At 47.6% G+C, this 22,415-nt stretch overlaps 2 protein-coding genes across 2 annotated transcripts in view; both read right to left on the bottom strand.

The window, feature by feature from the left end:
* The window catches only part of LOC144805857 (uncharacterized), a 303,652-nt gene that overhangs the window by 107,132 nt on the left and 174,105 nt on the right, over positions 1-22,415 (bottom strand). The window lies entirely within an intron of this gene.
* LOC144805858 (uncharacterized) overlaps positions 1-22,415 on the bottom strand; it is a 2,350,900-nt gene that overhangs the window by 2,326,095 nt on the left and 2,390 nt on the right. The gene's annotated exons all lie outside the window — the stretch shown is intronic.

The raw sequence follows: 22,415 nt of genomic DNA, 5'->3' as shown, positions 1-22,415 counted from the left end.
AAGTCCCGGGAGAGAAAGAAGAGTATACTACCCAACTACTCCCAGGAAAGGGAAAGGGAAAAGCGGGGAGGAGCCCACCCAACAACCAAACTCCCGGTCTCCCTCGCCGCCATTACATCCTGCGCCATGTACAACACAATGTCAGAAACTGTAAACCCGGTGGAGCCGAATCAATACCACCCAGTACCTCAACACAGCACAAGTCCTCCCCCCAGCATAAGAAGTGAACATAAGGAGAGTTCGACAGCGACATGTAGCAAACAACAGGACATTAGAGAGTACTCAGCCAGTATCGCAAAATGTGTGCCAGTCCAGGCCTCCGCCAGCCGATCCAACCAAAGCGACAACGATCATACCATCACCCCTGTCCGGACCGGCAGAAGTGTTCCAGGCCTGTCCATTGCTGCGAGTCACCTTCAACCGGGACAAAGAAGCAAGATGGCCGCTCACGAAGAAAGGGAACAGTGAAGACGCATCGTGCCGCAGGGTCCCAAGACCAGGAGTAACGTGCCACAACTGTTCCAGTGAAAAATGCAGCTAGGGTCACATTCGGCAAGGAAAGTGAGGAACTGGGGTCCGATAGTGAGCTCGTAGGCAGAATCACAGCTTCCAAAGTGAAGGGCGTCTCCGCAACTGTATCCTCGTCAATGAGCAGACACGTTACATTGTAACCATGAGGACGCCGCACCACCGTCCCTTCGCTCGGCAACATTGTTTCCCTTCCAGGAGGAAGCAGGGGCGGTGGAGGATACTCCAGCCGGGGCTGTCCCGTGGTAGTCATCGCCTCATCGAGTCTCCGGGCCAGCGCCCGGGCAGTGCTCCGCATCTCCACCCTCAACGCCACTAGGGCAGCCAGGACATCACCACGGGTCGGGTCACTCAGTTGCAAACACCGGTTCTCACCATCCCGCTGCTCCCCCGGTACTGTCAATGGCACCGGGGCATGTGGGCAAGCAAGTACACTGTACACAGGGTCAGCCCGCGTCCCAACAGGAAGAACAGGCGCCATGTTCACCTCCACTGCAGACAATTAGTAGCGAGACGGGGGTGTCCAAATAAGCCAAGGAAGCAAGGATGCAGCCACCGGGGGAGCTCCGAGCACAAGTCGGGAGCAGCACAGGGAGAGGCACTCCACGTTGATCGTGAGAACCGGCCGTCCACTGCGGGAAGACGCATCAAAATGGAGTCCGCCCGTTCCTCGTTAGAGTGGCAGAGGAGAACCAGTCACGGGAGCCTCCAGCTTCGTACACGACCCAGTCAGCGCGAGGGGGAGTCCGACCCGGATAGAAGGGTCCGACCCCGATCGCGCGGCCAGCGCATTACACCCCCGTGACCATCAGCGGTACCCCAGCTCGTCTTCCCGTCCACGTCCCTCGGCGGCCAGCGGCAGCCAGCGACACAGGGACCAGGGGAAGCGCTGGAAGTCGGAGAAAACACCGAATCTGCTGCCAAATCCGCCGGCAAAGGTGTCGGGAGAACGCCAGTCACTTCAGCGCCGGTATCCCACGGTGTTAGAGCGGTGCAGGTCAGGAGAAGTGAGCAGGATTGTCGAAAGAAGCCAGGCGGCTCGCGGAGCCGGGAGCTCAAGCGTCCGTCCTGTCCGCCATCTTGGCTCCTCCCCCTCTGTGTACTAATTTGATGCCAAAGTTGTAATTTTAGAAACATCCTTAGCAACATTTCAGAGGCCTTTCTGACACCATTAGCATTAATGTTTCACAGCAAAGGACTGTGTTCTGTGAACTTTAAAAGATGAATGCCCCAGACCTCTTCTGGACATTAACAAGCATTTATTTGCAATGCAATTGGTCTCGCGATTGCGAGATTTAGAGCTATTGGCACTGTAAATGACAAGGCCTTTTATTTACGTATTAAAAACCAAAACATAGATAAAAGCAATTGTCATTTACAATGCCAATAGCTCAACCTCGCGTAAATGCGAGACCCCTTGCATGCAAATGCTTGTATGTTGTGAGCCCTGCTGGATGCTCCGCGTTTCATTCATGCAGGGGCAGGGCTCATTTCACACCTCACACCAGTTCAAGCATCTGCAATTATCGTGCAGATGCGGTGAATAGGATAAGGGAAAGAGTTGCCAGCAAAGGAAAGCTGATCACGGCCACAAACTCTGCCCTGCCCAGTCTGCTGCAACTGAAAGGGATACGGGGGTCATATTTCCCCTTCAGCCCACGGCCCGGACTCTGACTTGAGCTGCACCACGGTTGCACACCCCGAGGGAGAGCGTTTCCCACCTGTAAGTGGTACAATGGCACATTTTCAAAAGGATGATGGTCTCCTGGGGGGCCAGTCGTAGTTAGAAGGCCGCGGTGCCATGGGCAGCTGCCCACACTGGCCACGCCACGCCTAGCGCCGCCCCTGCCAGGGATCCTGGCCGGTGGATATCTTGCCCCTTCATCTCTTATCTTACCTCTCACGTGGACTCAACTGGTATTCAAAATACGCCTGGCCCTCATTCACGTGAGGGGTCTCGCCTAAGTAGGAGACCACCTTTAGACAGCTGGTCTCCAGCCTCCTAGCCAGGACGCCCCCTAGAGCTGACCTACCCCCTGCTGGCCACAGAGGCACATAATCCTCTGAACCTAGTGTCCCCTTGCAACTATGTCCTATTGAACTGTGTACCCGCTGTATTATAATTTGTAATTGCTGGCAGTTTTGCTGCATTGCTTGCCATCTTTTTGTCCTCTTAGCCCTGATTTATGTTTTGCTTTGCCGCTCTTCTGTTCCTTGTATTCTTACTTTCTTATTGTACTTTGCACTTACCAAAATAAAAACATTCATTTAAAAAAAGAGAAAAGACTATCAACTCGGGACAAACATAAGGGTATATTATATTTTCAAAGAAGTAGAAATGTTGGGTAATGTCGTCTTACTGGAGAATGATCCAATGTGACGTTAACAAAGCATTGCTATAGTGGATGTCGGAGTGTGGCAGGGTTGGAGGACACTGAAAGAAGAATAGAGAGTTTGAACAAGCGAACGCACAGAATCACAGCGCTCCTCAGCAGAGAATTTGGATATCCTCTGCAGCATCCCAACCCTTTCCTTTATTTAAAATACATTTTCCAGTTTTAAGAGAGCGCGAACGTCAGATGAGTACACTGAATGTCTTGTTACACCCTATTCTCCCATGAGATATTCGATCAGCCTCGCAGAGATTGGGAGTTAATTTAAACAAAGCGCTTTTCTTTTGGTACAACCTAATATCCGAGACCCTCTTGTGTAGCTTACAGCAAGTGAATGCGCTTGGCAGACTCTATGCACCGGCTCAGAGTTGTAAGCACCCCCTGCAGTGTAGCATCCCGCCCCAAACCACGCCTACTATTGAAGCAAAGTATGCAAATCTACAATGAATGGCGAAACAGCGCTGCAATTTTATCTGTGGAGCACTACTAACAAGCATTTGCAATGCAATAGGTCTCGCCTTTGGGAACTTATAAGTGTTTAGCCAGAGATATTGACTTTACCTATGTCTTTAAGCTGTGCTGTACAGAAGTTTGGAGCATGCTGAAAAGTTATAATAAAGAAGCGTCAGAAGCATTTTTGTTACCTTAGATATGACCAAAAAAGCATTATGTACAACTAAACGACCATATTATAAAAGTATTAAAAATAACGTCTTGAGTTTTTTTTCATCCTTTCAATGCTGGTAACTTGTATCTGCCTGTCCCAATGGTTACTTGCTGTGTTTTTATTTGTTATGGGGGGCATAAATAACAGGAGGGTGAAGGTCAGTCAGTCAGTCAGTGAGAGTGAGTGAGAGAGTGAGTCAGTCAGTGAGAGTGAGAGAGTTAGTCAGTCAGTGAGAAAGTCAGAGAGACAGTCAGTAAGAGTGAGTCAGTAGGTGAGAGTGAATGAGAGTGAGTCAGTCAGTGAGTGAAAGATAGTGAGTCAGTAAGATAGTCAGTCAGTGAGAGTGAGTCCGTCTTTAAGCAAGAGTCAATCTTTTTGCGAGAGTCAGTCTTTTAGTGAGTCAGTCTTTTAGCGAGGGTCAGTCAGTCAGTGAGAGAGAGTGTCAGTGAGAAAGAGAGTCAGTCAGTGAGAGAGAGTGAGTCAGTGAGAGAGAGTTAGTCAGTGAGAGTCAGTAAGTGAGAGAGAGTGAGTCAGTGAGAGTGAGTCAGTGAGCGAGCCAGTGAGAGCGTTTGTGAGAGAGTCTGCGAGAGTCAGTGAGAGAGAGTCAGTCAGTGAGAGTGAGTCACTCAGTGAGAGAGAGTGGGAGAGTGAGTCTGAGAGGGTGAGTCTGTGAGAGGGAGTATGTGAGAGGGAGTGAGAGAGTGTCTGTGAGAGTGTGGCTGTGAGAGTCTGGGAGAGAGTGTCTGTGAGAGTCTGTGAGAGAGAGTTTGTGAGAGAGTGTCTGTGAGAGTGTGTGAGAGAGTCTCTGTGAGAGTCTGTGAGAGAGTGTCTGTGAGCGAGTGTCTGTGAGCGAGTGTCTGTGAGAGAGTGTCTGTGAGAGTCTGTGAGAGAGTGTCTGTGAGAGACAGAGAGTATCTGTGAGTCTGAGAGTGTCTGTGATGGAGTGTCTGTGAGCGAGTGTCTGAGAGTCTGTGAGAGAGTGTCTGTGAGAGTCAGAGAGTATCTGTGAGTCTGAGAGTGTCTGTGAGAGTGTGTGTGAGAGTCTGTGAGAGAGTGTCTTGTGAGAGTGTTTGTGAGAGTCTGTGAGGGACTGTGGAGAAGTGTGGCTCACTGGTTAGAGGAGGCAGTCCCTGATGCAGAGGTCAGACCCGGGACCAGGGTTCAATCCCCGACGCGGCAGGGCCTTGAGCTCAAAATGTCCACAGACTTGATAATTCTCACCTCGGTGCCTACTCGAATCGTGGGTTCACACTCTGCAACTCTGGGCAATAGCTTGCTTAATCTCCAGTACGGCCCCACCGCGATGGGATGCCTGGTCTTCACCTTGGGGATGACCAGTAGGGGTAATCTCGCAGGGAAAGGCCAGGACGGGTTCCCAAAGCAAGCGCCTTGAGACCTTACGGTGAAAGGCGCTATATAAGAACGTATGATTTTTATTTTATTTTACTGTGAGCGTGTCTGTGAGAGTGTCTGTGAGAGAGTCTGTGAGAGAGTGTCTGTGAGAGAGTGTCTGTGTTCTTCTCTCATCCTCATCTTTGTCTCCTTTTATCTCACTCTTTATTTTTGCCTTATTTGCTCTTCTTCTCAACCACTGTCTGCATCACCCTCTTTCTTTCTTCTTTTTTTACTCTGTTCTCTGATACCTTTGAGTTTCCTCTTGCTCTCCCTTCTCATCTTTCTCACTCTCCACCCTACTTGCAGAGTGTGCACCTTTAAGCACTCTGAATAAGGGTCAGTCGTGTCTCAAACTTAACGGTGACAAGACCGAGCTGATGCCTATGGGTCCATCAGCTCCCTCCACTTTGGAGCTGTTATGGGCCGTTAGTTTGGGCACGCCCCCCCACACCCAGAGACAATATAAAAACTCTCGGGGTGTGGTTGGACAAAACCCTGACTTTTAACATCCAAGCAACTAAATTGTCTGCGACTTTCTTTGGTCTCATCAGGAGGGTGAAAAAAATCCTTCCACTCCTTCCTTTTGAGGCCAAGCAGGTAGTTATGCAGGGTCTCATCCAGTCTCGTCTGGATTTCAGTAACGCCCTTTATCTAGGGGCGCCTGACTACTGTCTGCAAAAACTCCAGCGGACCCAGAACTGCGCAGCACGCACACTGCTTGGCCTGCCGCGTAGTACATCGGTGAAGCGTGGGCTGAGAACCCTACATTGGCTCCCGGTGAGGGAGAGAATTGAGTTCAAATCTATGTGCATCTCCCATCAAGCATATTGGAGATCTGGCCCAGTAATTAATCACACGCTGATCACCCCCTATCGACCCACAAAACAGCTCCGTTGTCTCCACGCCTTTTTGGCGGTAGTCCCTCGGATTCGGAGATCTAGAGCTGGAGGCCGGTCATTTTCTTACAATGCAGCCAAAATGTGGAACTCACTTCCCCTTCACCTAATATCCAATCCTAATTTGACGACCTTCCGCAAACAGCTTAAAACCTTCCTTTTTAATAAATCAGTTTAACTCCATGCTTACTCTTTTCTGGAGGGTATTGACTTAGTCTGTTAGCGCCTGGACGCCTCAGGGCAGCAGTCGCGCTTAATAAAACCCTTTTTCATTTCATTTTCATTTCATTTCAGTTTCATACCTGATAATTAAATTGCTTTCTGATAACAGAAACTAGCCAGTCCTCCACTGGAATACATAAAAATGTGCCTCTTTCAGTTAGCCCCCTATGAAAACAGTGACATGAGCCAAATGTCTTGTAATTTGAAACACTGGGGTTGTCCTGGTAAATCTGGGGCACCTGGTCACCCTAATAACACACACATTTCATAACCTTTGTTGTTAGCCCTTGCTGTTTTTCCACAACATTCACTCTTTTTTATATACCCATTGTCTCTCTTGCTTTGGTTTCTTCTATCTATTCTCTGCATAGCAGGTTTCAAAGAGGCCCTTCCGGCTCGCAGAGTTGAAAGGGTCTCATCTAATGTATGGTTCATATGAGGGGTGCAGTCCAGCAGATGGAGTCACATCAGGGCACATAAATGTAAACAGCCCAGTGCAACCAACTCCCAGGGCACCGAAGGTTAGGGGTCAAAGCGCAAAATGCTCCTAGGACAGAGCACATGGGCACATCTATTGTGAGTGCAGCAGGCACAGTGGCACCAGGGCTGACGATGGGGTAAGAGCTCACTGAAGCCTACCCTATGCCCACAAAAGAACAGCAATCATTAGTGAAGAAGGGGCAGGGACGCTCACCAAGGTGCTATTACCGTAATAAGATGTAGGATATATATATAGGCAATCACCGTTGCATGCAAGGCCGTTTCTCTCTCAGATCGGATAGACGGCCTTGCATACCCAAAGAGACTACACGCTAGAACTTATCAAAGGCAATAATCCTTTCAAGATTTTATCTGACTGGATGTGATGGTGATTACGTTATGTTATGTTATGTTAAAAATGTTCTTCTATAGCGCAACGTCTACTCCAAAGGAGTGTCCCGGCGCTTTGGCGAAGAGGTCAGCAGGGGGCAGCAACATAACAGAAAATAAGGAAAAACAGGGGCCCTAGTTTGTGAATAGCCAAGTTTTTAAGGCCTTTCTGAAGGACATAAGGTTAGGGATCTGTCTCAGAGAGAGGGGAAGCTCGTTCCAAGCGCGAGGAGCCAGTGGCCAAAAGAGCGGCCACCCAGTCTAGCGCGTTTGATGGTCGGGACTACCATTTTGGACAAGGAGGCAGACCTTAGAGCTCTATTAGGTTTATAAAAAGCAAGGCGATTTCTGATGTAGCTGGGGCCAATGTCATGTAGGGCTTTAAAGGTCAGCGTCAGACTTTTGAAAAGGACTCTCTTAGCTATGGGAAGCCAGTGCAATTCTCTTAACAGATCAGAGGCACCAGTACGTCTAGGGAGCCCGTAGATGGCACGGGCAGCTGAGTTTTGAACTACTAGAAGACGCATTAAGAGGTATTTTGGGAGTCCTAAATAAAGAGCATTTGCATAGTCTAATCTGGACCCAATGAGTGATTGAACAATGACCCTTCTATGATGGATTGATATCAAGGGGAGAAATTTTCTGAGCATCCGAAGGATGCCGAAGCATTTCCCGGAAAGGCAAGATATTTGGGGTCCAAAAGCTAGGTCATTATCAACAATGATTCCCAATTTTTTAGCTTTGATGGACGCATTTACAGGCGGAAACAGGTCTTGCGGCCACCAGCATTTCCAATTTGGTTCAGTGGCGCAGCCAAAGAAAAGCAGCTCCGACTTATCGGAGTTGCATTTTAGTCCGTGCCCTCTAAACCAACCAAAAACTGCCTCTAGGCAGCTTCTGATAAGAGTCCTGTCAAACACCTCATTCTTGCCACATGTAAACAAGAGTTGGGTGTCGTCGGCGTAGGACACGATCTGAGCGCCGAAGGACTCCGCCACCTCTGCCAGGGGGGCCAAAAAGATGTTAAAAAGCAGGGGGCTAAGAATAGACCCCTGGGGGACCCCTACCTCCAGAGGTGCCATGTCGGCGGAGTGCGGGGGCGCCCAGATCGTTTGTCGGCGGTCGGCTAGAAAGGATTTGAGCCAATTCCACACCGTTCCCCGAAGACCACACTCCCAGAGTCGTAATAGAAGGGTGTCATGGGGAACGGTGTCGAACGCCGCCGACAGGTCCAACATGACCAACTTGGCCTTTCCTCCAACATCCAGCACCTCTCTGATGGCGTCTGTGACTTCCAGTAACGCGGTCTCCGTGCTGTAATTAGCACGAAAACCAGATTGAGTGCTGTGCAACAGATGGTTCTCCTCGATAAAATTAGAGATTGATCTGTGCACGTGTCTTTCTGCCACTTTTGCCAGAGCGGGGAGGAGAGAGATTGGCCTGTAGTTGGCATGGACGGTAGGATCTAGGGTTGGTTTTTTTAGAAGTGGAAGAATGAGAGCACACTTCCAAGCCCGAGGGACTACACCAGAAGACAGCGAGGAGTTGAGAATAGGATTGATGAGACCATTTAGGGCCGGAGCTATTTTGTTGAGACATGAGGCTGGACATGGATCAAGAGGTGAGCCCGACTTCAGCCCAGACAAGAGGTCTAAAGAAGAATCAAGACTCAAAGGGGGAAATTCCCAGAGAGTGGGAGCCAGAACAAGTTTTGAGGAGGTGTGGGCGGCTGGTAGGTCTACATCAGTTTGTTGGGAATAGACCCAGCGTATTGATATTGCATCTCTTAATAAGAATAGGCGATTTGTTGTTCTTCAATAATATGGATTGAAGGCATTAAATCAATCATGAATGTACCAAACGGATTGCCTATATATCTATACTACATCCGATTACAGAAATAGCACCTTGGTGAGCTTCTATAAAAGACTATTCCAACCCTGATGAAGTCCATGTTGGGCAAAACGAGTTGGCTGGGCTGATGCATTTGAGTACAAATAAAGAATACATTGAAATAAAGAAATCTCAAGACCCTGCACTGTATTTTCTGATTTGGTGGATCTTATAATATTTTGTATAGTTTGCAAAGGAGATGAGGTTTAATTACATGCTTGAGTATAATTGATGAAAGAATCTAGTTATAACTGTATGCTCCTTTTCAGAATTTGACAATCCTAGTCAGGATAAGGCACAAGCAAACCCCAAATTAAACTGTGGTCAAGCCCCTGGTAGCTTGGCACAGAGCAGTCAGGCTTAATTTACAGGCAATGTGTAAATATTTGTGCAACACTTCAAGCAGTAAAACAGCGTAAACAGCACACAAAATCAACACCAGGTTAGAACAATAGAGCTCAGTTTAATTAGCAAATCGAAACCCAAACGACAAAAATCCAATAAGTAGAACCGGAGATATGAATACTTAAAGATTAAACTTCTATATAGCACCTAAAAACATAAAGCGCCAACCGAGGCAATCTGGTCATGCAGAACCAGGTCAAAGTCAAAAGTTCAAGCTGATCACGATGGAGCGTGAATTAGATAGAGTCCCAGATTAGTTCAGCTGAAGGTTTTACCCTCTCAAGTTTTGAGCCAAAAGCCCTGTTCGCATTGGAGAGGGTCGCAGGGAGTAAGAAGAGTGTTGATGGCGGTGGTGGACATGGCACGAAGAGTAGGTCGAGTGTCGCAGACGGTCAGGCTGGAGCTTCGCGTTGATGGTCTTCCAGATCGATTGATGCTTTCCCTGCAAGGAGATAGGCGGCAGGGGCCCACCCTGAAGTTCCGTGCGAACAGTGGGATTCCAGTGCAAATGGGCTTATTTGCAGTCATGAAGAGTTCAAAAGCTTGATTTAGGAGCCCACTTAACCACATCAAGGGACTAGGGCCTGGTAAGCACCATTTGAGAGCAAGGAACGCACTGAAGACTAATCCAGGAGCTGCTTGGGAGCTTGTTTTGAGCCAGAGGCTCAGATCAGGAGGCCAACAGACTAGCCCTCTGAGTCTCTCGGGATCCAGGGTTCAAGATAGAGTTGCAGGCCTAGATATTCTTCCCCAGACAAGAGTGCAGCAGACCAGTAAAGCAGGGTGCAGTTCCTTATAGAGAAGCTGTAGGAGAGTAGGGTCTGCTTTCCTATGGTCACCCCAATTTTTGCTTTTTTGCTTCACTGGTTTTCGACTTAATGTGGCTGTGAGCATGCTAATCAGACCCACAGCCTGCTGTTCTCTCTCTAAATTCAAATCCATGTACTTTAGGTACATCACCAATTTGGTACTGGACACCTTATCAGCCCCTGTACAATGCACTATATGTGCTCAGGGCATAGGTGCATCCAAGGCCTACCAGGGGCTGCAGCATATCTTTTGCCACCCCTGGCTGGCCATTTAAATCAACACAACTGGCTGATCACTCAGCTGGGGCAAGGTGGTGTAATCACCCCTTGCTTAGATATAGTATACCTATATCTAAACCTATCTGGACACATATATACCTATACGTCACTCCTATGGCAGGCCTTATCAATCCTGGAGTCAGAGTGCTTGGTTGTATGTGAGATGGTGGTCTAGCATGAGCTGAGCCTGTCTGCAGCTTTCGGAACCATTTCCTTATAGCTGTTCCAGGATATTGCCATACCATATACTCTTAATTGCATTATAATCCTCGCAGTTATTGCTAACTTTGGTTTGGCTTTATCAAAACATGTCGTGTAAGGTGTCATACACTTTGGAATACTACCCCCTCGCCAGTTCTGGCGACGGGGGTAGCATTCCACCCTTCTAGAGGGAGAAGACATGTTACTTTACTTAAAACGCGGTTAATCCTAACCAGAGTCTCAGCATCACAAAATGGATGCTGCTGCACCGACACAAGTCTGGCCTCCTGCTGCTGACCGAAACTTGGCCGGGAAAGGCCTGGACAAAAGGTTTCCTGTCACAGGGAGGTGCTACACCACCCCAGACAGGAGATAGTGGATTGGAGCAGGGAGGGTTGAATGAAACTAGACACTGCCTGGGGCACACAAGGTGTCCCAGGCAAATTCCAATCAAACTGGTTCTGGGGCACTCCAGCCCCAGCTCTGGCGCGAAACTGGACAAAAGGAAAGGAGTGTAACCACCCCCTTCCTGGGTCCCACCCATAGGAGGGACCTAGCAGGTAATCCATCCCCTTGATTTGGAATAAAGGTAGGAGCTGTGCTGATGCATATCAGATTATCCTGACTGAAACTTCCGAGAGGAGACCCTAAGCCATGCACGCCTTCGGAGGAGAATGCTGGTATTGATCTCCCTATCTGAGATCCTAAGCCATGCACGCCTTCGGAGGAGAATGCTGGTATTGATCTCCTGAGCTGAGACCCTAAGCCATGCACGCCTTCTGATGAGAATGCTGGAATTGATCTCCCAAGCTGAGATCCTAAGCCATGCACGCCTTCGGAGGAGAATGCTGGTATTGATCTCCCTAGCTGAGATCCTAAGCCATGCACGCCTTCTAAGGAGAATGCTGGTATTGATCTCCTGAGATGAGATCCTAAGCCATGCACGCCCTCGGAGGAGAATGCTGGTATTGATCTCCCGAGCTGAGATCCTAAGCCATGCACGCCTTCTGATGAGAATGCTGGAATTGATCTCCCGAGCTGAGATCCTAAGCCATGCACGCCTTCTGATGAGAATGCTGGTATTGATCTCCCGAGCTGAGACCCTAAGCCATGCACGCCTTCTAAGGAGAATGCTGGTATTGATCTCCCGAGCTGAGATCCTAAGCCATGCACGCCTTCTGAGGAGAATGCTGGTATTGATCTCCCGAGCTGAGATCCTAAGCCATGCACGCCTTCTAAGGAGAATGCTGGAATTGATCCCCGAGCTGAGATCCTGAGCCATGCACGCCTTCTGATGAGAATGCTGGAATTGATCTACCGAGCTGAGATCCTAAGCCATGCACGCCTTCGGAGGAGAATGCTGGTATTGATCTCCCTAGCTGCGGTGTCTGCTACGTCTAAAGCACATCTCCTTGAGGAGCTAGAAATGAGTTTCCCCTCTTCAACTAACTGCTGTGCCTTAGTTTTGTGTTTGTCTGGGAGATATTGGAGCAGTTGCTCCATCTCATCCCAGTGTGCCCTGTCGTACCTAGCTAGTAGGTCCTGTGTGTTTGTGATGCGTCAGTGGTTAGGGGCTTGAACAGCTACTTGTTTCCCCGAGGCATCTGTAAGTTTGGATGCTTTATCTGGGGGAAGATGCATCCGCAGAGGTTTGCAGGTTAGCACTTTCGCGAGCGTTGGACACTACTAGGGAGTCAAGGGGTAATTGTTCCATAATAAACACAGGCTCTGATGGTGAGAGTTTATATTTTTTATCTTCCCTTGGAGTTATAATACATGCTCTGACAGGGTCTTTAAAGATATCATATGCATGCCTCATCATACCTTCAAGCATAGGGAGTGTTTGACTTGACCTGTGCGTAGTGTTTCAAATAGAAAGTCCTCCTCTAATGTCTCTTTATGTGATGCTACCCCCATGATACTCTGCTGCTCTGGCAATGAGCTGTTCATAAGCCATATTATCATCTGGTGGTGATTGCTTTGCTGGGTAAAGGTCTGGCTCATTGTCTACTGGAGGTCAATGGTGTAATCATTCCATGGGTCTGCAGGCAAATGAGCATCAGCACCACCTTGTCCACATCTGGATCTGGATCTGGAGATCCCTGAGGTGTTTAGTATAAGGGCTCTTCAATTATTAACTGTGGAAAAGAAGGTGGAGAGGGTTGTCGGGTCCCAGGTTTGGCTGTGCCCAACAGAGTACCTCTGGGGGATGTCCCTAACTAATTTTAAGGGGGATCCCTCCGGACTTTCAGGAATTTTCACCTGGCTAGGGCTGCTAGTTTTGGTGCCACTACTCTGTTGATGGGGGGTTCCTGGGGACAGTGTGCCCCTGGGGTCCACTGGCCTCCCTGTCCTCCACAGCCCTGGGCTGACTGAGGCAGGGTAGAGAGGGGCAGGTTACCTGCTCCAGACTGGGTCCCACCTTGGAAGGGTCCACTGACATCAGGGGCTCTGCCAGGCTAGGCCTGACTACCTCTGGGGCGGTTCCTTCACAAGGGGTAGGGTCAGTTCCCTGAGGAGGCTGCTTCTGTCCTAATGTCTGGTGGGAGGAAGACTTTCTTTCCTCCCCAATGCTCTCTGTCTGAGTGGAGTGATCCATAGTTTCAGCCTTCACAACACTGAAATCTGATTAAGTTTGGGCTGTGACCATCACAGCCCTTCCAACCTTTTCAGGAAGGAACTCTGTCTGGGTTTGGGCTGTGGCCATCACAGCCCTGCCAACCTGTTCAGGGAAGTCTGCTTGGAGCCTGGGCTGTGGCATCACAACCCTTCCAAACTTCTCAGGGAGGAAATCAGCTTGAGCTGGGGCTGCAACTGTTACAGCCCCACTAACCTTTTTGGGAAGGCCTACCATTCTGGAATGGGTTTCCAGTTCTACCTCAGCCCAGGCTTAGATCTCTAAATCATTCCCCAGCAGACAATCTACAGGCAAGTTAGAAGACACTGCCACTCTCTTGGGTCCAGTGACATCTACCCAGCTGAGATTAACTACTGCCATGGGATAATGTGTCTGCACTCCATCAATGTTGGTCAACTGATAGGTGAACCCAGTTAAGAGTTGCCTTGAGGGGACAAGACTGTTAGTCACCATGGTGATGCTAGCCCCTGTGTCTCTGTAGGCTTCAACTTTCTGGCCATTGATATGGGGCTCCTGTCTGTACTTGCCCAAAGTGTTGGGACAAGCAGTGAAGTTGGCAAACCCCATGCCATTTTCACAGACAAGAATAGCTGTGGTAGGGGACCTGGTTAGGCCAGAGTCCATCTGTGTTTCCCAAGTAAACCCAGCCAAATTCTTGGGGGCACTCCCACCACCTGGGGGATTACTACTAGTAGTAACAGGAGATGTTGGAGTATTATTTGGAGGTATGTTTTCCTTATTGCTGGCCTTGGGGCAACTGCTGTCAGTTTTCCAATGACCAGGCTGTTTACAGACATGGCAATAAGGTGTCTTAGCTACAGTGGAAGGAGTTTGGGACCCACCCCCCATAGAGGATTTTGGGGCCCTGTTGTGGGTTTGTCTTTTGATTTATCTCCACCCTTCTCCTGAGGCTTGGTTGTATCTTTCTTTTGGTCACTACCCTGATTTTTAGGTCTAATCCTGGTTCTGACCCATTTGTCTGCCCTCTTACCCAATTATTGGGGGGGAGGTCAGATCAGAGTCCACCAGGTGCTGATGTAAACGCTGGTTCTGACAGTTACTAAGTATTTGCTCTCTCATGATTAGATTGTACAATCCTGTAAAATCTGTAACTTTACTTCCCAGCAACCAGCCTTCCAGAGCCTTAGTAGCACATTCTACAAAATCAGTCCAGTCCTGAGTCTGTGTCTTCTGGGTGTCTCTGAACAACAACCTATATTGCTCAGTGGTTAATCCAAACCAATCAATCAGAGCACTCTTCCGGACAGGGTAGTTGTTAGAATCCTCATCTCTAACAGCAAGGAGCTTATCTCTCCCTCTTTCTGAGAAGGAGAGCCACAAGATTGCTGCCCACTGACTTTGAGGTACCTGCTGAACTCTGCAGGCCCTCTCCAAAGCAGTTATCCATATGTGGATGTCATCCCCATCTTTGTAGGGGGGCACAATCTTACTTAGGTTTCTATTGCCTGTCTTTATCCTTAGGGATATTGCTGCCACCAGTGGAATCTAATCCACTCTGTCTAGGCTCTCTGGCACGAGCCAGCTTCTCCCTGGTCAAAGCAACTTCTAATTCTTGCTTCTGGACCCTCAGTTCTTTGCCTCATGCTCCTTCCTCTGAGGGGTAGTCATCCTCCTCCCAGTAGGGGCATGTGAGCCTCTGGAAGCATTGGAATGATCAGATCCACCTGAGTTGGATCTTCTCCTTCTATACTCCCTGTTAAGTCTGCTTGAGGGTCTGTATGGGCCCTGACCATGTAGACTCCCATGTAGACTTAAGTTAACCTGGTTTAGTCTTCCAACTAAGACCTGGCTATCCCCATCCTCTTCTGAATCATCCTGGCCCTGATTCTGATCCTCATCATCATCATCATTATTAGCATCATCTTCATCATCATTGACTACATCAGTGATAGGGGCTCCAGTAGTATCATCTTCAGAGGGGAGAACCTCTTCTCCATTCCCTGTAGGGTCTGGTTTGGGGACTGTTAGAGCCTCAGACTCATCTAAGAGCTCTAGGAGTTGTTGAATGGTAGGGGTTTGCCCTTGTTTCAGCTTTCATGTGGTACACAAGTGCCTCAACTCATTAAAACTAAGCATAGCAAATTTGGAGGGTGCCTTTGGAGGGTCACCACCAACAGGGTGGAGTCCACTGGGCTCTCTTGCTCCAGACATTGCTCTAGTGAGGTGGATGTGTTGCAATCTACCTACACTGCTGTTTACCTACTAAACCTTCTCTAGGTGTTGTAGTCAGGGTGTGCTAAGCCCTATCCTCTACAGCTAAGTTCAGTAGAACTTAAGTATTCTATCCTTGTTTTTTATGTACCTAAAGGTACTTGTATGATCTTTCAAATGATATTAAAAAAGATTACAATGGTAACAGCAAGATCAAATCCCAACCGCTGCACACCAATGTGAGAAGTTGGCCTGGTAAATGCGGCTCACTAGTTCTATTGATCACCTTGTATCATGCCAAGCAACCCTTATGGTGGTGGTTGTAAGTCAACCTTATAGGCCAGCTATCCTAGAGGTAGCATGGACAGAGCAGTCTTAGGCTAAACTCTTGAGGGCATGTGAAGCCAGCTGTTTTACCATATGCAACCCCCTTGAATACCAAATGAAAGGGCACCACACAAGATATATATTGAAAATATATATGTATTTAGTTCTAAAAGTATCCCCTATACTCTTTATGAGCACAGAAGCACAATTGTTAAAACAAGTTAATGATAAAATATACAAAAGTTGCACAAATGATGGATGAGCCAAGTGGCCCGTCAAACCATATACTAAAATAGTGGTGTAAGAACCACCAATCGAACAGTGGTAAGGCCTAGGGCCTTGGGAATCGCTGGGACTACACTGAGCTAACAACAGTTAGTGAACAGGAGGCCCACGGGATGCGCGTGCAGTGCTAAAAGTTACACGCGTGCACCCATTGATTACAATGGTGCGTAAAAGTCACAAAGTTACAGAAAAGGAGTTCTTCCGGATGGCCTAGAAACTAGCAACTTGAAACATAGACACTAGAGGTGTATTTCTACACAGGAGCACCGGAGTGCCAGCTTTACCTCACCCACAGGAAGCGGGTGCACAGGTGTGAAATTGTGTTGGGTTTCGTCGTGCAGTTCTTTGGAGCGTGAAGATGAAGATGCTGCAGGCGACCAGGAGAGAAGAGTTCCGGTGGATCCAAGGGTGGATTGAAGATGCTGAAGACCTGAAAGCAGAGGGGACAGTGTCCAAAGTCACTAGCCAGTGACCGGCGTGAAACCAGGAGGGAACCAGGCGATGTCGGGATGCTTCAGGTTGATGTCGAGAAGTTTGTCTCTTCAGCCACGTGGACACGGAGTCATCGACGACAATCAGAAGTGATGCACGAGCTGTCCCACGAAGGCTCTAGCTAATGGTGTTGTTGGCTTCTTGATTGGAGCAAACAGGCCTTGGATAATGCAAATCATGCAGGAATCGAAAAAGGCTTCTTACTCAGACCAGCAAGGTCTGAGGAGCTGCTCCTTTTTACAGGAGCAAGGGCCAGTCTGGGGCAACCAGACCAGTGGGGTAGATTGTAGATTTCGTCGCCAAAATGGCCACTAGCCAACGGGTCAGGGACCGGGCAGACGCATCGAGCAGGAAAAAGCAAAAGGGCCCCACGCAGATCTCGTGGATGCTGGAGGGCTGATCTTTGGTGCAATTAGTGCTCGGGCTGGGGCTTCTCAAACCCCAAAGCACAGCGTCGAATGTGCCTCGGGTGCTGCGCAGTCAGCTTCTCTTGGACTTTCGAAGATGGCCGGTCCCACGTCTCTCGGTGCCTCCACGGGTCTCAGCTTCGCAGGGACTGTGGATCGGGCTGTGAGATGTCTGGGAGTCTGGGTCTTGTCAGGCTCTGGGCTCGGGCTCCATCAGGAGGCAGCGGCAAAGCAGTCGTTGATCGCTGGATGGTGCCTGTATTCACAGGGTGGTCACTCCTTGGCCACAAGGGAGATATTCTTCAGTCTTCTGAGCAGCAGAATTTCGAAGTCCAGAGTTTCTTCTTCTTCAATTCGAGTTTCAGGATAATCTAAAATCTTGGGACACAGCTCCTACTCTTAAACCAAAATCTAGGGGCTGGATTACCTGCTAGGTCCCTCCTATGGGTGGGACCAGGAAGGGGGGTGGCTACACCACCTTTCCTTTGTCCAATTTCGCGCCAGGAATGGGGCTGGAGAGCCCCAGCACCGGTTTGAACTGGCATATGCACAGGGACACCTTGTGTGCCCCAGGCATGTCTCAATCTATTCAGCCCTCCCTAACCCACTACACAAAATCCTATCTGGGGTGGTGCTAGCACCTCCCAAGGCAGGAAACCCTTTGGCCAAGCCTCCCTCGCTGGAAGGACTCCTCCCAGCAGCAGGAGGTCAGACTTGTGTCTGTGGTGGCAGCATCCATTTTGTGATGCTGAGGCTCTGTTTAACTTTACCCCGGTTTCAGGTTAGGTACATGTCGTGTCCCTCTAGAAGGGTGGAATGCTACCCCCGTCGCCAGAATTGGCAAGGGGGTAGTATTCCTATTTGTATGACACCTTACTCGACATGTTTTGATAAAGCCAAACAAGAGTTAGCATTTAACCGTGAGGTTCATAATGCACTTAAGAGTATATGGTATGGCTATATCCTAGAACAGCTAAACGAAGTGGTTCCGAAAGCTGCAGACAGGCTCAGCTCATGCCAGAGCACCATCTCACATGAAACCAAGCACTCTGTCTCCAGGATTGTTAAGGCCTGCCATAGGAGTGATTTATAGGTTTATATGCGTCTAGATATAAGTTTAGATATAGGAATATTATATCTAAACAAGGGGTGATTACACCACCTTGCCCCAGCTGAGTGATCAGCCAGTTGTGTCAAATTGTGGGGCCAGCCAGGGGTGGCATAATACTGCAGCCCCTGGTAGGCCCTGGTGGCACCTATGCCCTGGGTACCTATGGTACACTGTACAGGGGCCTATAAAGTGGTCCAGTATCCAATTGGTAATGTACCTAAGGTACATGGAGTCCATTTTAAGGAGAGAGCAGATAGCCTGGGGCTCTGGATAGCAGGATCCCAGGCTAACTAAGTCGAAAACCAGCTAAACACTAGGCAAAAAGTTGGGGGTAACCATAGTCAGATATCCACCTTCCTACAGTGATCTAGAAATGGAATTCACAATATATACAATGTGTGAGGTGCATCAAATATATAATAAGGGCAAAGAGAGCAAGAAAGTTTCTTGTTTTGTACTTGTCTTTGAGTTATATGTACAAATGTAAATAATTGTGTATATATATAAATATATGTGATATTAATGTATTTGTGTTCATAATAAGAGGATTGAAATTCAATACAGATTAATCTGAATAAAAAAATAAGTGTATGTTTGATGTTGGTTCTTTTGACTGCAGATACTAGAAAATATCAGATTCACTGAGGAAGATTTATTCTGATAGGAAGAGTTCAAATTCATTTTCTCTTTATCTTACTATTGAGTATCTTTATTCATACCGAGGCATTATTTTTTGTTTATGTCTTCTTCAACAGAGGACGCTTTTATCTCTTCTAGGTTAGATTCTTCTGCAAAGATATCCAGAGTGTGTTGAATGCTTTGGCGCTGCCTCTCTCGTCATCGAGCCTGATGATCGTGTAGAGTCCTCTTGGATCGAAACGACTTACAAGCGTCGCAGTGTTCCTCCTTGTGTTCCGGAGAAAGGCATAAGTTACAAACTTGATGTAGGTCAGTGCGAGGGTGCTTGGTGTGGTACCAAGGAAAGAAATGGAATGGAGTCCGTTCCATTTGTAGAAGGCTGGTCCTACGTAGCCCGACGGTTGCCCACAAGGTTTTCTATCGATAATGGAGTTTGTCGATAGATCCGAAATGCGGAGAACAAAGAAATGCATACTGAAACAATAAGGCGGAGGGTAGAGTGTACTGCGCACTGAGGGGAACCCGAGGAACAGTTTCATAGCGCAACAATACACATCTGAACCCGTTGGGGGGTAAAAAAACCAATCTAAGTATGGAGTCAAAGCCCATGTGCACTATCACCGAAAGGAGGAGTCACCTTACCTTGTGACTGGAAAGACTTCTTCAAAGAAAAAACAACTTGCAAACATCCAGATCCAACACCTGATGGCAGGAGAATGCAAAGCATGTGCATCTACAGCACACATGCCTCGAACATAGGATTAATGGCCCCAAATCCCTGCCGTGGTATCTTGTCATGTTGTGGATGAGTGTGCCATGAGATGTGATGAGGCAGGCTATAGTGCTTGGTGTGATTTAGTCATTTTTTACATGGTGGAGGCAGAACGGGTAGGCAATTTTAGATTTTCTTTGTTTTTGGGATCGTGTGATATAGTGCGGTACCGACCGTATGATGTAAGTAAATAAATTACATTGCTAATATACCATAAGGATGTGGGGTGAGTGTTATTATGGCCAAAGTCTTGTTGATTAGATGCAGAATACCAGGTCTGGGAGGTCACTATTGACTAGAGCAGGTTAGCAGCTGCACAGGCCTTGGGCATTGATCCTATTGAGGATAATATGTGACGGGCACTGGTGACTGGAGCTGGCTAGCAACAACGCTGGCCTCTGGTATACATTACAGGCAGGGTAACAATACATGTCAATATTAACTGGAACTGGTTGGCAGTAGAGTTGACCTCTGGATTTGAATATTAGCAGGATTTAAGGTACAGGGGTCACTACTGACTGGAGTTACTTAGCAGGATAATAGGTCTCAGGGAGCCAATACTGACTGAAGCTGGTTAGTATGATCACTAGTCCCAAGGTGCTACTAATGACTCAAGTTGGCTAGAATGATAACAGGTCCCAGGGGCCAGTACTAACAGGAGCTGGCTAGTAGGCTTTCACACAGGTCCAAGGGGCCACTACTGACTGGAGCTGGCTAGAAGAATAACAGTCCAAAGGGTGGTGGGGGTGCGAGTGGCACCAGTGACCGGAGTTGGCTAGAAGTATTGACGACCTTTGGTATTGATTACATACAGGATTCCAGGTCACAGGAGGCACTGCTGAATACAGCTGGATAGCAGCAGTGGTGGCCTCTAGGAAGAAGGAATTGAGAAAGCATACCTGGATATAATGGTTTCTTTAATACCGATAATTGTTTACACATCATACACATCACTGTCACAACGTGCATTGATATATTACATTACCAAATTATAATATTCTTATATTAATTTGATGTGTCTGTTCGCCTTAATATGCCTGCAAAGTTCCATGATTCTATTAGGGCCCAGAACCCTTTTATTTAGTGATGTCCATCTGCACACTTTCCTGCATCTTGTAGTAAATTGAATATTGACAAACAGAAGTGTTATTTCCAGAAACAGTGAATTCTGCAGCTTGTCTGTGTATCTTTTATCTGCACCTCACGGACTCCTCACATTCCTCTCGAGAGAAGATCCTGCCTCCTACTCATTAGTGTTGTTAGAGTAACTGTTTCTATCACGTGTTCATGTTTCATTGACTTGTATTAGGAGAAAAGTGTATAAAAATACATTGTGTAGCATTAGCATTATATACTCCAACTTGCTTTAGGGTGGATGCTCTCGTCCATTGCAAAGACAATTGTCACTTGTTAGTTTGCTTGGACTTTTGCTATTTTTGCATTAAATGTATGATAGATTTGTTGGCCTCCCGGTGAGTTGTGTTCTATTTTACATAGCACAAGAGATGACGAGGAAAATGACAGTCCAGTATACACATTCTTCATATAAATCAACTCACAGTATACTGTTCTGGAGGTTCAGTCCCACAGACATTATCTCTAACTGAGCACCTTAGGAAGCATGTGCTTTTCAAACCAGTTGCCCTCTGATGCGGCGTTCTCGCTATTGGACAAGTCAATATGCCCTGAATTTTAGGAGGGTGGAGGTTCTTTAATTTCGACTCCATTTTACATTCAACTTCATTTTGTGTTGCCTTTACAAAGGCTGCATGATTCACGAAGTGTCTCTGCCCTTTGGACTGCAATGTGTTGAACACCCCCTCCGTCCTTGTCTTGAAACCCATCTCAGACACCAGCCGACCTAAAATAATCTTTGTCTGGACCACCTAATCCCTGTATCATCTATCTGTTAGCCTTTAGTATTCTTTTTGTGCTGTATCTTATCTTTTGGCCTTCGCTATTCTCTCCCTGTGTTTTCCTATTACACAACCTTTCTTTTAAAGCATACAGACATGTTCTGCCATTACTGATTGACCTATAGGTGCTGTCATTGATTGACTTATGGGATTGGGCAAAAACACGACTCAAGGGGGACGTTCTGGTTACATGATGCCTTGTTTTGAATGTTTTCCTATTGGCTAATATTTGGCAGATCTTGCATGTCCATGTTAGGCATTTTTGCATGCTTGTATGAGCTAGGACTGCCCCTTACTTTTATGCTGAGTTTGTAACCCTAAGCATATATAAGGCCTCTGTTTTCTGTACTCCTCAGACTGCCTCATTCAGTTGCTAAGGCTTCTGTGTGACGTAGTCTCACTTATTTGAGTTTAATAAAGATGTTCTTTTTATATTCGAGCTTCTATGTCAGATTCTTCTTTGTATTAGTGAGACCCCTGAGAATGAAGTTTGATTTCTTCAATGTTACCGTATCTAGTGCACTCTGTTAGGCAGCGCTCACCTGTGGTGGTAAGATGGTACTAGGCACCTTATCACCTATGCACCATGCAGGGCTTTGAGTTACAGAGCTCCTCACGCTGTGGAGAAGATTAGGTCACATTTTCCCATTTTCCCATATTTGGTCCTGATGAAATGCCAACAGATTGCTCCATGACTACACAAGGCATGAAAAAAGTTGACCTGAAGTATAGACCCCAGCTTACCAGCGGGTCCATAGGTGATCGACACTTTCACACAGTGATAGGGGCCATTAGTTCCTCAATTTCTCTGCCACTGTTTTTAATCTCAACATGGACCAGGAAGATCACATTAACTATATTGCGGCAACTGGCCGATAGTTGATCTTATATTCAGACTTTCACCAATCTCAAATCTTATGACACAACATCCTCTGTCCTACTATGCGCATCCGGCGTACTTAATAAAAGATCTGCGAGAAAGTGCCCTCTTGTGGTGCCCGCCAGGCATTGTAGCGCCGGCCTGGTGAGGAGTATAGCCCAATGATGAAGCATGTTACCTTTAGGTGAGTGAACGCAACTTGTCTTAAAAGCACATGC

This window comes from Lissotriton helveticus (genome assembly GCF_964261635.1).
Source record: "Lissotriton helveticus chromosome 1_1 unlocalized genomic scaffold, aLisHel1.1 SUPER_1_unloc_3, whole genome shotgun sequence".
In the NCBI taxonomy this organism is placed as follows: Eukaryota; Metazoa; Chordata; class Amphibia; order Caudata; family Salamandridae; genus Lissotriton; species Lissotriton helveticus.
Note: the sequence above shows the minus strand (reverse complement) of the source record. Positions and strands in the feature narration are given on the sequence as shown.